Genomic DNA, 17,737 nt, shown 5'->3' with positions numbered 1-17,737 from the left:
CTACTTTGGAGTAGCACCCAGTTTCGCCCCCCCTGGGCTCTTCTCCAATCGCGGCACCATCAGTTGCCGTACATCCGAGGTCAGTCTCAGTGTGGCACTTAGTCACTCCCCTCCAGGCTCTCCTTAATCCACAGCACAGTGGGACCACGATCCACACTCAGGCTTAGCAGTGTGAGAGTGAGCTTAACAAGTAAGATGCGCCTAATTCATTAATCGGTTTGCCTGAAGGTCATAAATGGGTAAAATTGCAAAGTGTTTGTAAAAACAAGCAACTTTGTATTTTACCCCTTAAAGTTCTCTCTGTACTTAAGGATAAATAATTTTATTTTGTACACCTCATTGCCTAAGTTACCGGTCACTCTGCAGTCCCAGCCTGGCCAGTTATCTAGGCAAGGAGCGCAGCTTAACCAGGCTCTATGCTTTACAGCCTGCTTGTGCCTCTCTGTCACTGGCGGGATCACTGAATCCAGTCAGCTTAAATCCCTTCGTGCTTCTCTCATGCTGCAGAGGCAAAGCTACCTCTGATAACAGCCTCATAGGAAGCACAGTTAGGACCAGCTAAGCCACCATGCAGCTGGTTTGAACTGATAATTTTCAGGAGTGCACTGTTTCACTTGAAAAAAGAAAGTAGGGGCTATGAGTGGTGTGCTCCTGAAGCTACATCTTGAAACAACCTGTTTAAGAGGTGCCCGCTTCTTAATGAATTTAGTGCATCTTGCAATCAGTGTGTGTCTTCACAAAAAAGGTTACTCCAGCCATGGCTAGTGTACATTGCTGGCACTATTTTTGCCACTTCTATTGTATAAATTATGATTAATATATTAGGCAGGCTTTGCCATGTCCTGCTCTATTCAACCTTCCACTTTGGCAGAACTAGCCGAGACTGTCCTAAGAATGCCAACGATCCCAAAATTTGTGCTCAATTTCCAGATGCACATAAAATTTTAAGAAGTTTTATGCCAAAATACAGGCAACACTCTGATGAATCGAGGCCATAGTGTTGATTGGAAAAATTCTGAATTTGCTGCTTTTCCTTCCTGGTGTTTTTTCCAGTATTTTTCGTTTTATATGGTGGCCAAGTGTTAAATATGTGTCAATGGGATAATATAAAACACACTGCCAACCGCGAATATTTTTGTGGAGTTTTTCCATTGCTTTTGTGGCAGTGGTATTTTATTTTCAAAATGCAGCATGCTATACGAGTGTCTTTTTTCAAGGATTTTCCCTTACACATCTTTATAGAACAAAAACTGTTCGTGAAAAAGGGATAAAATTTCTGGTATTTTTTACAAGTCACCAAAATACAAAAAAAAAAAAAAAAAGAAGAAAAAAAAACTCTGAAGGAAATTCTGAAATATGAAGCTAAAAGTTGTATGTTTTATGGTTTCATACATCAAAATAACGCCCAGTAGTATCTAAATCAGGATCAAAACCTCAATCTAAAAGAAACATTGTAGTTTTTTACTCACAGAGTTCATATCATGTGAACCTGAACTGTTTTGTGGCACTTAATTAGGGAACCAAAAAGAAGCTAATTCCTGCTAAACGGTCCCATAACAAAAAAGCTGATGAATTATAGAAATGTTGACCTTAAATCAAATAAACTGTTCCAAAATAAAACATTTTTCTGTACAAATATATTATACATTTGCATTATAAAATCTATACTTGTATTTAATATTTCTTGTAAGTAATTAAATGGAATCCTGTTTCATTATACACTATTAGGGTATACACTAAAGATGAGAGAATTGTTTGAAATTCAAAGTCACCTGATTCACCAAATTTTCCCTAAAATTTGATTATCAATACTACAAAGCCTCTAACTGCATGGAAAATATTTATATACAGTGGCTTGAAAAAGTATTGCCATTTTTTGTATTTTGCTACCTCACAACCTGGAATTTCACTTTTTTTTTGAGGGTTTGCATTAATTCATGTAAAGAATATGTCTACAATGGTGAACATTTGTTTTCTTTTTACTGTAAAGTAAAAAACAAATAGGACAAAATAACTTCAGTGTGCATAAGTATTCACCTCCCTAAAGTCAGTACTTTGTAGATCGTCCTTTTTGGGCAATTACAGCTAAAAGTCGCTTTGGACAAGTCTCTATGAGCTTTCCACATCATGCAACTGGGATTTTTGCCCATTCCTCAAGGTAAAATTGCTCCTTCAAGTTAGATGGTTTCCACTGATGAACAGCATCCTTCAAGTTTGACCACAGATTCTCAATTGGATTAAGGTCTTGGCTTTGACTAGGCCACTCCAAAACATTTACACCTTTCCCCTTAAACCACTCAAGTGTTGATTTAGCATTATGCTTTGGGTCATTGTTTGGTTGGAAGGTGAACCTCTGTCCCAGTCTCAAATCACTGACACACTGAAACAGGTTTTGCTCAAGAATATCTCTGTATTTTGCACCATTCATCTTCCCCTCGACTCAGACCGTTTTCCCTTGCCCTGCTGCCGAAAAACATCCCCATAGCATGATGCGACCACCATCATGTTTCACTGTGGGGGTGGAGTTCTTGGGGAGATGAGCTGTGTTGGTTTGGCGCCAGACATGGCGTTTACTTTGGTGGACAAAAAGTTAGATTTTGGTCTCATCTGACCAAATCACCTTCCACCATGCATTGGGGAGTCTCCCACATGTCTTTTGGCAAACTCAAATTGAGCCATACAATTTTTGTTTGTAAGTAAGCACTTTCTGACACTCTTCTGTAAAGGCCACTCTATGGAGTGTACGGCTTATTGTGATCACATGGAAAGATACTCCAGTCTCTGCTTGGCAACCCTGCAGCTTCTTCAGGATTATTTGGAGACTTGTTTGGATATCTCCTTGGTCTTCATGGTGTTGTTTGGTTAGTTTTGCCTCTTGCTTAATGGTGTTGCAGCCTCTGTGACCTTTCAGAAAAGGTGTATATATAGTGACAGACCATGTGACACTTAGATTGCACACAGGTGGACTTCCTTTCACTAATCATGTGACTTATGAAGGTAATTGCTTGCACAAGAAATTTTTAAGGGCTTCATAGAAAAAGGGGTGAATACATATGCACATGCCAATTTATAGTTATTTGATTCCATAAATTTAATTTATGCCTATATTTTTCTCACTTCACTTCACCAACTTAGACTATTTAGTGCTGCTGTATCGCATGTGACGCGCCCCCCGGGCCGTGTGTGTAGGGGAATACCCGGAGCTGGGCCTCTGTGAGATGCTGGGGGTTGTAGTCTCCGTGGCGGCGACCCGGTCTGTGCCCAGGGCGGTCAAACAAGAGGGGATAGTCTATTTGTTCTGAATGTCCGACTACGCCACCCATGGATTGCGGTCAGAGTGAACCGCCGCTGCAGTGCAGACCGCTGAGGCTGGTGTTGTGGGCACAGCAGAGTGTAGTATAACTCCCCATTGGCGGAGTATAGCCTCAGGGCAGCAAGTGGGGATGTTGGGAGTGATGGTGCGCGGGAGTAATGACTCAGAGTCTCTGTAATGCAGTTCAGGATCTTTAATCACAGTTCTTTATCCAAGTTACTTCAGCTGGTCATAACGTCTCGCGTCGCACTGTGCTCACAAGGTAAGGGGCTCGGCCAACTCCCAGATAACTTTGGAGCATTTCACAGGACCCCCTTTGTGTGTCCTTTCTCTGACCTGTCATACCCCACCAATGACCACGCTTCTGTCCGGCAGCCTCAGGCCTTGGCGGGTAAACGTTGGCCTCCGTTTCCCTGACCCTATGTGGTGCCTTCCTAACGAGTATGGCAAGGGGCTGCGCCACATAGAATGTCACAGCCTCTGGTTTCTAGCTGAGGGTAGTTCCCCGCCTCCACTAGTTTCGGGGACCGGTCTCCCACTTTGGCCTGACCCTTCCACGCAGGTAGATTCGGGCGTGCGGTGGCGACTCGCTGGTCCACACCCCTGGGGTCCCTTTGTTCCTTGTTCCTCTTCCTTTCTCTTCCTCTCCAGGCTTGGGCCTCAGTTGCTAGGCCCGCCTCTGGAGCAGAGCTCATGCAGAGCCTCTGCTCCCTGTCACTTCTCCTCAGACTGAGCTGGACTGGACTCTGATCTAAAATGGTGCCCACCTTTTATACCTCCCTCTAGGTGCACCCAGGAACTGCTTCCTCCCTGCTCCTGCACTACTGGGTCCCCCCTTCCTCGGTGTTCCCTCCCCCCACTCCAGCCAGGGACAGGGACTGTCGTGCTCTGCTCGGAGCATATCGGTCGCCCTGTCCCCCGGAAATGTGGTGTAATGCATGCAGGTGTCGGGGTCCTGATCCACACCCCATCCTTACCTGGAAGTGAGATATCGCACATCTGGATGAGATGCAATACCTTTGTAGCAACCGAGCCCTCGGGGTGCCACACATGCAAATCTGATTACAAAAATATTTAAGACACAGGTTGTAATGTAACAAAATAGGTAAAAAGATAAGGGGATGAATAATTTCTAAAGTTACTTTATTACTCAGACGTCTCCTACGATTGTATTGAACCCATTTTGAACTGTTTAAATGTGCCAATATAGCTTTATTAATGTCCAAGTGACCTCAACCTATTTGGTTAGAGGAAAACAGATGGTAATCAACAGCCTAGTTAACAACACACTGCAGTGAGGGTATGTGCCCACGATGCAGAAATCAAGAAGGAAAGAATTGTGCGGTGTTAGGGAAGCGCTAGAACAACTAGACAGGAAATTAAGGTTATAAAACACAAACCTTTTATTGTTTAACACGCTCTCTAATGTCACGACGCGTTTCGATAGCAGAAGCTATCTTCCTCAGGTAGATCTAACGCGTCGTGGTGTTAGAGAGCGTATTAAACAATAAAAGGTTTGTGTTTTATAACCTTAATCCCCTGTCTAGTTGTTCTTCCCTAACACCGCACAATTCTTTCCTTCTTGATTGTTAATCTCCCCTGTGGAGAGCGGTGGAAGCTGCTTTATTTGCAACTAGCTTACCACAGGACCTGCCGTGATGTCATTGTGGAATGCCCACTTTGGTCACACGGTCCCGGTCATGTGACCGCTGAAGCAGGAAGAAACTCCCTACAGCAGTTCCTGCTAAGCTGCGGTCATCATACAGACTCCCTCCTGGAAGCGTTTTCCCTTGTTGTGAGGGGCTCCTTGGCACAACAGGACCAGGTGAGTGGTCACAACATCTCCTCCTTCTTCCCCTCACAAACCTCAGGCTCTTCACCATTGGCGCTCCAACTGTTTTTGTTTTCCACGATGCAGAAATTAAGCAGAAAATTTCTGCAGCGTTTCTGCATGTTCTTGGCAGTAAAAACGCTGTAGATTTTACATGCGTTTTTGCTGCGTTTTTACATGCGGATTTGACTTGCGTTTTTCAAATGCATTGGGACCTCAAATCCGCATGCGGAAACGCACAAATAATGGACATGCTGTGGATTTTTCCGCAAGGAAAATCCGCAGCAGAAAATTCCGCAGCATGGGCACAGAACATGCAGATTTTCATTGGCGATCATGGGGCACGTATTACCAAGCGTTTTACAAGGGTTTACGCTGCGGAAATTCCACAGCAAAAATGCTTTAAAAACGCATAGTGGGCACACAGCCTAATAGACCTTTTAGGCTACTTAAATTGTAAAAATGGTTCAAAATCTATCACTTTTAGGTGGAGATGTGTCTGACTTGCTGGTGATTATACACAGGCAGTGCAAACTAAAGAACCCATGTATTTTTCACATGAATGGGCAAAAATGATTCTTGATTGGGGAGTATGAAAGAGCTTTGTTCTATGCTAAATAAGAAAGTGATAGCTTTTCACTAAGGGTCCAATAATTATCCCTTTATTTAGGAAGCAGGAACAGGTTAGCTGTTTTAACAGTGAAGAAATAATGACTTCTCAAATAGAAGTGAAAAAATATTTATTTTTGGGATTTGCAATCAATTTTCTATTGTCAAAAATGATTAAACAATTAGAAAGGCTTTTTTATCACGCTTTCCAAAAATGATTCCTTTTTATAGGAAGCAGGATCAAGTTAGCTGTTTTCAAAGTGATGTATGGCTTGTCATGTTTGTCTACGCTTTAGAGAGTATGTTTCACTGCGGTAGTATAGTATAGCTATAAAAGACAGTGGGCAGCCAGAAGACGTGTGGCTGGCATCGCTGTGCAGTGTCAGTGGTAGAGGATGCGTAAGGGTGGTGGACACTGCTGTCACGTTCCTACCCCTAAAGACAACAATCTCATTATGTATTGTATCGTAATCAGAATAATGTCATGCATCTTTTGTAAATACCGAGTCATGTAATGTATTGTGTATACAGTGTTGTAAGGTATAGTGTTATAAGAAAGGTAGTGTAATGAATAGGGATGTAGATAGTTGACTGTAGGGTAAGATTGAGCTAATGTTTGGGACTAGCTCTTAGGAGGAGGGGTTAGTGTTAGGGAAAAGGAACTGGTTTCAGGTAGTTAGTTAGAGTTTTGGTGTGAAACGTGATCAGAGCTGCAGAAAGGGTGAGTCTGAGTGAGAGGAGACTAAAAAGAAGGGATAGTGCAATTCTGCAGAAAAGTGACAGAAAGAGACAAAGTGGCCTTACAGAGATGGGTCCTATGAGAGTACGCCTAGCCACGAGCTCTTGAGCTTGTAAAGCAGAAGGTAATGGGCCTTAGCAGGACTGAGAGACGGGGACTAGTGAAGAGTCCTGAGCGGTAAATACAGGGTGCCACTAGTTGAATAAATAGGAAGCAGAACTACTGAGCAAGTAAAAGAGACTTGTGAATGTAGCATTAACACTGGGTTACGGCAAAGTAGGGAGATACAGTGTGTTTTGAAAGCCGTGGAGTATATTATAGTGGAAGGATGCTTTGTGGAAGAATGCTTCATACTGTAAAAGAAATGTCCATAAGACTTTGTACCTGCTATCCCTTGTACATAACCCTTACCAAGTAACCGTTCAGTAAAGACTTTGTTTTTGAATGGTGGTCTCACTCATTGAACTGTAGAACACCTGGGCCTGGCAAACCCACACCATTGATCGTAAGGCTCTCACAGCACAAGATCACACACACTCAGCCAGGACCCACACTTTCATGTAACATGCCATGGCATTGAAGAAGAGTTCTTCATCTGTGGCTACCGCCCCATTCCACGCCACAGCTGCATGGTATAAAAATATGATGGAACAGGCAAGAAGATGTCTGGCAGCTTAAGGCCAGCAATGGCAGCAAAAGTACAGTGAGCTATAACACAAAATGGGAAGTCAGGAAATATGTGACTGGGCAGTAGCAGTTGCAAAAGCTGCATAGTATAAAAATTTGATAGTTTATAACAATTATGCCTTTTGTGCCTAACCCTGCCCTGCCCAGGTGCCCTATCCTTCACAGGGCGCTACCAAGGGAAAGTCACCCAATATGCAAACAAAATAAAATTTAGTTTCATCATAATTTTGAAAGAAGGTGAAAGTCATGAGACATATTTAAACTTTGATGCCTGGAACACAATAAATTTTGTTTTGTAAAAAAGTTTGCATTTTCTGCCCAAACCTGGCAAGGACTATTTTTTACACTGAATAATAGCAGATAGGTATCTTCAATTGATGCACTAATTAAGTGACATAGTTCCTATTCGATATGTGCCAAGATGTACACTGTTTATTTTCAAACAGCACAGTCTGCACACTACAATAGACTAGACTTCCGGAAACGTTGAAGTTAATTCCCGCACTTAAGATACCTGAACACAGGAATTTCCACCACCATGACCACCACAAGCTGTCATACATGGTTGTGTCTCCTACACCAATAGCATGTGTGGCATCACCTGCTCCAAAGCTGACTGCAGAACAAGCAGATTTTGCCCCAGAGGATTTTTAGCGCATATCTCCTGTGCTCTGTATTGCTGAGGTCAACATTCTCCTTTGGTGACATCACCTCATCGGCACCCCTGTTTGGTTCATAGGTCTTGTCTTGTCATCATTGTCATTCCTGATTCGGCTGACAGTTTCCTTTGTAAATTAAATGGCCTGAGCTCCTTAATCCCCACTTGATTTCCACTTCGAGATTTTCCTTAGCTCAGAGTGTTACTACCACTGACAGTACCCCTAACACTAAGGCTCACAAAGACAGCAACACAGAAATATGTTTTAACCCACATTGTACTCAGCAAAGAGATATGCAGCTTCTTATGCCTCTTCTTCCTTTGTTTGACAACTTTATAGCAGTCCAACTGGAAAACAAATAAACATTGGAGGAGGCTGAAGCTGGAGATAACCCCCTTTGTGCTCAACAAGGAATAGATATATTTCTTCACAAATCATAGCCCTGCCGCTGAATGAGGGCTGTGTGATATACAGTAAGGCTGCGTTCACACATTGCGTATTTTCGCGCGCTTTTTTAAAATACGCAATGTGCCTTGTGTCTGCCAGCAAAGTGAATGGGAAATTCACTTTGCCGTTCAGACACAGTGTGATTTTATGCAGCGTGAAAGCGCAGCTGCGTAAAGAATTGACATGTCAATTCTTTACGCAGCTGCGTCCCGCGCTTTCTCCTATTGTGCCCATTATAAGTGATGGAATTACGCAGCGGTGTTCACACACTGCGTAATTCCAGCGCTTTTTTATGGAGGCGCAGGAGAAACTATGGATACTCACCAATCCGATGGATTGGAGAGCCGTCCGGTCGGGTCCCGTGCTTCCAGCATCTGCCGGTGAAGCGATTAGCTGTTAGCTAACCGACTTGTAACCGGCTTCCGGTCAGCTGATTTACAAGCCGGTCACGTGACAGTCAGCTGATCGCTTCACGGCAGATGCTGGAAGCCGCAGGACCTGACCAGACGCCTCTCCCATCCATCGGATAGGTGAGTATCCATAGTTTATTTCTTTTAAAGCAGTGTATGTACTGCAGCCAGAAGCTGTCTGTACATACACTGCTAGGGGGACACTAACACACACGACACATAGACACAGACAGGACACACAGACACATACATTACACATGTCACACTTCATTTCACACTGCGTTTTTTGCTGCTCTTTTTTACGCAGTGTGTGAATGGAGGTGCTTTTTTTACCTGCGTAAAAAAACGCAGGAAAATACGCAGCGTAAAAAAACACAGGGAAATACGCAATGTGTGAACGCAGCCTTAGATATAAAAGTTTGGGCACCCCTGGTCAAAATTACTGTCATTGTGAACAGTTAAGCAACTTGATGATGAAATGATCTCTAAAAGGGCTAAAGTTAAAGATGACACATTTTCTTTGTATTTTAGGCAAATATATATTTATATACTGTATATCGTGATTTTTTACATTTTAAATAGTACAGAAAGGAAAAAGTTTGGGCACCCTTAGAGATTTGTGTGCTCAGAAAACTTTGACCAAGGTTTCAAACCTTAATTAGCCTGTTAGGGTTATGGCTTGTTCACTATCATCGTTAGGAAAGGTCAGGTGATGCAAATTTCCCAGCTTTATAAAAACCCAGCCTCCTCTAACCTTGTGCCAAAAAACAGCAGCCATGGGTTCTTCTAAGCAGTTGCCTTGCACTCTGAAAATGAAAATGGTGTAGGCCCACAAAGCAGGAGAAGGCTATAAGAAGATAGCAAAGGATTTTCAAGTGGCCCTTTCCTCAGTTTGAAATGTAATTAAGAAAAAGCAGTTAACAGGAACAGTGGAGGTCAATGTAAGGTCTGGAAGACCAAGCAAAATTTCAGCGAGAGCTACTCATAGGATTGTTAGAGAGGCAAATTAGAACCCCGCTTGACCAAAAAGAAGCCTGATGCATTTTGGAAAAAAGTCCTGTGGACCAATGAAGTTAAAATAGAACTCTTTGACCACAATAATCATGTTATGTTCTGCTACCAGAGCTAAGGAAAGAGAGGAGATCTGTCCCTACGATAGAACTCAGCTTAATCCCTACGATGTAACAGGGAACCTGATCCTGCGATCAGACCTGCTAAAGTCCTAAGCTAGTCTGTACGGAGACCTATAGATGTGGGGAGGGAATCCCTACAAGTACTAAGGACTGGGAGGAATATGGGACACCTCCTAACAGAAATAGTAGCAGACAGACGAACAAACAAAATATATAGAACATAGAGGTCAGTAGACCAAGCAAACTAACAGAGTTAGATACAGAGCACAGGCTAGCTAGAAAGTAGATATACAATGAAGTCCAGCAAAGCCAGAAGGGCGGAGCAGGATTAAATAGGCCAACAAGGTCATGTGACCAGCAAAGGAAAAAAAAAACCTAACAGCAAGGTTCTAACAGTACCCCCCTTTCTAAGAGGATCCTCCGGATCCCCTAGGACCAGGCTTATCAGGAAATCTCCTGTGAAACGCTCTGATAAGTCTGGACGCGGAAACATCATCTGACCTCACCCAAGAGTTATCCTCGGGTCCGAAACCTTTCCAGGCCACAAGATACTGCAAACTACCTCTATACCGTCTAGAGTCAAGGATGCGAGAAATTTCATATTCCCCGTCCTCCACCACCGGAGGAACAGAGGCAGAGGCGTCACCATCCGACACAACAGCTTTTTTTAACAGAGAGACATGAAAGACCGGATTAATTCTCCAGGAGGTAGGAACCTCCAACCTAACAGCAGATTGGTTGACAACCTGAAGCACCTTAAAGGGCCCTACAAACTTGGGACCCAATTTCTTAGAAGGAATCCTCAACCGCAGATTCCTAGAGGACAACCAAACCATGTCACCAACAGCGAACAAAACCTCCTGTCGTTTCCTATCAAAGTAGTCTTTAGATTTTCTGTTGGCCTCCTGAAGATTACCACGCACATCCGTCCAAACTCTTTCCAAATCACCGGAAAAATTCTCCTCCTCAGGCACGGCAGATCCCAACTTGGAGAACGACCCAAACGACGGATGTCTCCCAGAACAACAAAAAAACAACCAGCAGAAGAAGATGTATGATTGTTCAGAGCAAATTCGGCAAGTGACAGAAACTCAGACCACCCCTCTTGATTGTCTGCCACAAAACAACGCAAGAACTGCTCAACATCCTGGTTTTTCTTTTCTGTCTGGCCATTAGATTCAGGATGATATCCGGACGAAAACGACAAATGAATTCCCAACCTGTCACAAAAGGAACGCCAAAAACGAGCCACGAACTGAGGACCCCTATCAGAAACAATGTCAGTAGGAACGCCATGAAGTCTGACAATTTCCTTGACAAAGGCCTTAGCGAGAGTTTTAGCGCAGGGCAGTTTGACGAAGGGAACCAAGTGACACATCTTGCTAAAACGGTCCACGACCACCCAGATGACAGTAAAACCCTCAGAGGGGGGAAGGTCAGTTATAAAGTCCATAGCCAAATGTGTCCAAGGAGCACTGGGGACCTCCAAAGGACAAAGCAACCCTGCAGCAGGAGTATGTGAGGACTTAGATCTAGCACATATAGTACATTGGCGCACCCACTTAATGACTTCCTTCTGCCATCCAGGCCACCAAAAACTGCGACCCACCAGTCTCTTGGTCTCAGAGATTCCGGGATGACCTGCCAACCGAGATTCGTGACACTCAACAAACAAATCTCTCCTAAAGGTCCCAGGCACAAACAACCTCCCATGAGGAGTGTTAGATGGGGCATTCTCCTGAGCTTTAAGAATCTCATCTTCCAAAACGGAGTCTAAAGCAGCTATCACAACACCTTCTTGTAAATTGTTTTCCTCTTTCTCAGCACCGACTATGGGAGAAAAACTGCGAGACAAGGCATCCGCCTTAACAACAATACTGCGCCAACCCCCACAGAGGAAGCATCAACCTCAACCAAAAACGGCCTAGTAACATCAGGCTGCATAAGGATGGGAGCAGAGGTGAACCTCTCCTTGAGATACACAAAAGCTTCAATGGCCTCAGAAGACCACTGAACCGCATCAGCACCTTTCCTGGTGAGATCAGTCAGAGGTTTGACAATACTAGAAATTTTTTTTATGAATTTTCTATAGTAATTGGCGAAACCCAAAAAACCTCTGTATCGATTTCAAACCAATAGGCCTAGGCCATTCCTGCACAGCCTGAACCTTAACCGGATCCATCTCAAAACCTTTGCTGGAGATAATGTAGCCCAAAAAACTAATTCTCTGTACAGCGAACTCACATTTCTCCAGCTTAGCAAAAAGCGAATTGTCCATTAATAACTGTAATACCTCACGCACGCTCCGCCAATGAGACTCCAGATCTGGCGAATAAATCAAAATGTCATCCAAATACACAACCACATTTTTACCGATCAAAGGTCTAAGGATGTCATTAATCAGATTCTGAAAAAATGCAGGAGCATTAGTAAGACCAAAAGGCATAACCAGATTCTCAAAATGACCCACAGGAGTGTTAAAAGCAGTCTTCCATTCATCACCCTCCTTCATGCGCAACAGATTGTATGCCCCCTTAAGGTCAATTTTAGAGAACCACTTGGCCCCCAATAACTGGTTAAACAGATCAGGAATCAATGGCAGTGGGTAAGGATTGCGTACCGTAATTTTGTTAATCTCACGAAAATCCAGACAAGGACGTAAACCGCCGTCCTTTTTTTTTACAAAAAAAAATCCAACCGCCACAGGAGACTTAGAGGGCCTAATGTGACCGGCGGCCAAACTTGTCTGTATGTATTCCTCCAAAGCCTTCCTCTCAGGAATAGTAAGGTTAAATAAACGACTTTTAGGAAGAGTCGCTCCAGGGACAAATTCAATAGAACAATCATAGTCTCTATGGGGAGGCAAAACCTGCGATTCTTTCTCAGAAAAAACTCTCCAAAAATCCTGAATAGGAACAGGCAATTCTCCCCTATCCAAAGCTGCAATACGCCCGTTACAACACTTGTCATAACATTTATGGCTCCAGGATTTAATTTCACTGGTAGACCAATCCAGTACAGGATTGTGAAATTTTAACCAGGGCAAACCCAATATTACTGGAGAAGGCAAGTTATTCAACACTACCAAATCCAATTTCTCATGGTGAACACCATTAATAGTGAGAGGAAATTCACAGACCTTGAGAGTAATATTCTTCAAAGGGGAGCCATCCACAGAAACCACAGCAATGGGGGATGATAAAGGTTCAGGTTTTAAATTGAGTTTTTCCACGAATCCCCCATCAATTACATTCAGTGTAGACCCGCAATCAACAAACACCCGAAATTCCATTAATTTTTCCTGAGCAATCGTGGAAGCAGCTAAAAATATACCCTTGGAATTTAAACAGGCAATACGGGCGTGACTGACCATTTTTTTTTCTTTCTTCATACGAAGCTCACAGCCTTTAATCAAATGACCAGATTTTCCGCAATAGAAACACAAGCCTTCCGAAAAACGACGGTCTTTTTCTTGAGAGCGAGGTGCCACCGATCCAATCTCCATCGGTTCACCACTGTTAGTACACACATTATCATAACCAGAAACTGACATAGCAGAGGATTTGCTCTCATTAACCCTAGCACGCAGTCTTCTATCCACCCGTATAGCTAATTGCATAGCCTGTTGCAAATCCTCAGGTGTAGGATAAGCAATTAGCAGGTCTTTAACCCTTTCACTGAGCCCAGCAAGAAATAGACTTTTCAGAGCAGAATCGTTCCACCCTGTTTGAGTCGACCAACGACGGAAATGAGTACAATATTTTTCAACATTACCTGATCCTTGTTTTAAACGTCTCAACTCAGTCTCAGCTGATGCGACACGGTCAGGATCATCATATAATAGTCCCAAAGCAGAAAAAAAACTATCCACTGATCTGAAGCATGAATCACTAGGTTGCAAAGAAAAGGCCCACTCCTGAGGCTCTTTGCGCAAAAGTGACATTATGAACCCTACGCGCTGGGATTCATCCCCAAAGGACTTAGGTCTCAAATGAAAATACAATAAGCAAGCATTTTTAAATGAAAAAAATTCTCGGTGTTCACCAAAAAATAAATCCGGCAAACATACCTTAGGCTCCAAGAAATGTGCTCCAGGACAGTTACTCACGTGCTGACGGAGCTCGGCCACCTCCAGAGAGAGTCCCTGCAGGCGATGAACCAAATCCTGAACCGACACCATGATGGAACAGAAAAATCTTTCCTTAGAGAATTTGCTGGCTGGACTTACTGTTATGTTCTGCTACCAGAGCTAAGGAAAGAGAGGAGATCTGTCCCTACGATAGAACTCAGCTTAATCCCTACGATGTAACAGGGAACCTGATCCTGCGATCAGACCTGCTAAAGTCCTAAGCTAGTCTGTACGGAGACCTATAGATGTGGGGAGGGAATCCCTACAAGTACTAAGGACTGGGAGGAATATGGGACACCTCCTAACAGAAATAGTAGCAGACAGACGAACAAACAAAATATATAGAACATAGAGGTCAGTAGACCAAGCAAACTAACAGAGTTAGATACAGAGCACAGGCTAGCTAGAAAGTAGATATACAATGAAGTCCAGCAAAGCCAGAAGGGCGGAGCAGGATTAAATAGGCCAACAAGGTCATGTGACCAGCAAAGGAAAAAAAAACCTAACAGCAAGGTTCTAACAAATCAAAGGTATGTGTTGAGATAAAAGGGCATAGAATTTCAGGAAAAGAACACCTTGCCAATCATTAAGCATGAGGGTGAATCAATCATACTTTGGGGTTGTGTTGCAGTCAATGGAACGTGGATGATTTCACAGGTAGAGGGAAGAATGGATTCAATGAAATTTTAACAAATTCTTGATGGAAACATACCACTGTTTGTAAAAAAGCTGGAGTTTAAAAGAGAATGGCTTCTACAAATGGATAATGATCTTAAACACACGTCAAAATTCACAATAGACTGCCTCAAAAGGCGCAAATTGAAGGTTTTACAATGGCTCTCGCAGTTCCCTGATCTGAACATCATTGAATATCTGTGGCTAGACCTCAAAATAGCAGTGCATGCAAGACGACCCAGGAATCTCACGGGACTGGAAGAATTTTCCAAATAAGAATGGATGAAAATCCCTCAAACAAGAATTAAATAACTCTTGACTGGCTGCAAAAAGTGTTTACAAGTAGTGTTGAGCCACCCCCGTAGTGTTCGAGTTCGGTTCGGTTCGTCGAACACCCGTGTGTTCGCCGAACTGTTCGTCGAACTGTTCGTTGAACACCTTCGAACACCGTTAAAAACAATGGCAGGCAAACAAAAACACATAGAAACACATAGAAAACACCTTCAAAGGTGTCCAAAAGCTGACAAACTGCTCAGAAGATATAACTAACACATGGAAAAGTGACAAGTACATATAGTCATGCGAAAATAAAAGAGGTGGAGGAGTAAAAGGAGGGGGAGACACAGATATAGGCATGTCATGCCCTTCTAAAATCCAAAAAGTGAGAAGCCGACACGGCCAGTCCGCTCCTGCCCGTGCCACCTCCGTGTCGCCGGGTTTGTGCCAGAGCCGCGGTGAACCCTGACGGCCAGCCCCCCTCTCCCAATACTGGTGCCTGTCCGCTGGTGGGTCGAGCAAGCCCCCCTGTGGTGGAGGCAGCTCTAAGCTTTTTAATTTAAATTGTCTCTCTAATTTGAATGAATACACTTTAAATCCATTTACAAGGATCTATTGGAGGGCAAGTCTCATGCCAGCAGCCGCGTAATTCCAGCTCCAGTAGCGTCCACTAAAGCTGCTGCAGTTAAAAAGCTTTTATAAGGATCGAGCTCGGCTGTCCACCGCAAGGCATCCTAATGCCAGTCCCAGCCCCTATGCCTTGGGGTGCCTCCTGATGCTCTTCACTAAGTATCCCATGGTCCCGAATCATTTCCTTTGAAAAAATTAAGTGTCTAAACTACAGGTGGTGTAGCTTGCTTAACAGCCGGGATAATCCGCTGACTAGCAGACACTGCTACTAGGCACAAAGTATTTCCTGGGCTAGATGCAGTTAAAAATTTGTAATTAGATACTCTCGTTGGATGCTGAGAAAGCATTCCATAGAGTCTCCTGGCACGCCATATATGATTCTCTTAAAAAGCTTGGGGTAGGGGTCTAGGGGACCCTTTTATAGCCAAAATCACGGCCCTGTATTGCAATATGTCACCTAGGCTGAAGATAAATGGAACTGTAGCACCCTGAGGGCTCGGTTGCTACAGACGTATTGCACCTCACCCAGAGGTGTGATATCTCACTCTCAGGTAAGGATGGAGTGTGGATCAGGACCCGACACCTGCATGCATTACACCACATTGCCGTGGGGCAGGGCGACCAATATGCCCCTGAGATGGGCACGACAGTCCCTGTCCCTGGCTGGAGTGGGGGGAGGGAACACTGAGGAAGGGGAACCCTGTAGTGCAGGAGCAGGGAGGAAGCAGTTCCTGGGTGCATTGAGAAGGGAGTATAAAAGGTGGGCACCATCTTAGTTCAGTGCAGAGAAGTCTGAGCAGAAGTGGCAGGGAGCAGGGGCTCTGCATGAGCTCTGCTCCGGAGGCGGGCCTAGTAACAGAGGCCCAGGCCTGGAAGAGGGAGAAGGAAGGAAGAGGAGCGGAGAAGGCTCCAGGAACGAGGAATGAAGGGATCCCAGGGGTGCGGACGGGCGAGTCGCCACCGCACGCCCGAATCCACCTGCGTGGAGGGGTCAGGCCAAAGGGGGAGACCGGTCCCCGAACTAGTGGAGGCAGGAAACGACCCTCAGCTAGAAACCGGAGGCTCTGACATTTTATGTGGCGCAGCCCCTCGCTACACCCGCTAGGAAGGCACCACATAGGGTCAGGGAAACTGGCGCCAAGTTTACCAAGAGGAGGCCCGAGGCAGCCGGACAGAAGTGTTGGTAAGAAAGGCCAGACAAAGGACACACAAAGGGGGTCCTGTGAAGTGCTCCAAAGTTATCTGGGAGTTGTCTGAGCCCCTCACCTGGTGAGCACAGTACGACGTGGGCAGCCGTTACCTGCAGACGTGGTCTGGATAATAAGAACTGTGAGTAAAGGCCCTGGACTGCATCACTTACTCCGTGTCGTTACTGCTGCTGCCCTGCACCATCACCCCCATCCTCCGCATACACTGCCCTGAGGCTATACTCCTCCCGTGGGGAGTTATGCTACGCTCTGCTGCACCCACAACACCAGCCTCAGCGGTCTGCCCTGTAGCAGCGGTTCACTCTGACCGCAATCCACGGGTGGCGTAGTCGGACATTTAAACATCAAAACCACATAAATAGTTCCGCCACTGGTTTGACTGCCCTGAGCCACGGAACCGGGTCGCCGCCACGAAGACTACAACCACCAGCATCCACCAAAAAGGGTCCGGCTCCGGGTGTCCCAAGGCCCAGGGGGTGCGTCAGAACATTTTCATCACCTTTCACAATCACCAATGGGACAAGGCAGGGATGTCCTCTGTCCCCTCTCTTATACATCCTAGTGACGGAGCACCTGCTCTCATCAATTCGCCATAACCCCAATATTAGGTGGATTGAGGTGGGAGGCACCGAGTACAAGTGCTCTCTATTTGCTGATGATGTCCTAGTATATATCACTCAATCACATATATCCATCCCTGCTGTTATGGCTGAAATAGATCACTTTGTTACATGGTCAAATTTTAAAATCAATGCAGCGAAGTCTGAGGCCCTCGATGTCTCCCTCCCCAAATCCATATAGGATTCCATCCAGTCCAACTTTCCCTTTGCCTGTCCCTCACAGGGTATCAAATACTTAGGAATTCCTATTCATAGAGACCTCTCCCATCTATGTTATCTTAATTTTGGGCCCTTTATTGAACAACTCCATTCAGACCACGGTTGGCAAGTTAGAACTGTAAGATTCACTACATGAACCGCTGGTGTTTTGT

Source organism: Phyllobates terribilis, unplaced genomic scaffold (genome assembly GCF_046119375.1).
Source record: "Phyllobates terribilis strain yellow unplaced genomic scaffold, ASM4611937v1 Scaffold_3__8_contigs__length_932513732, whole genome shotgun sequence".
Lineage (NCBI taxonomy): Eukaryota > Metazoa > Chordata > Amphibia > Anura > Dendrobatidae > Phyllobates > Phyllobates terribilis.
This window is presented reverse-complemented; position numbering follows the sequence as displayed.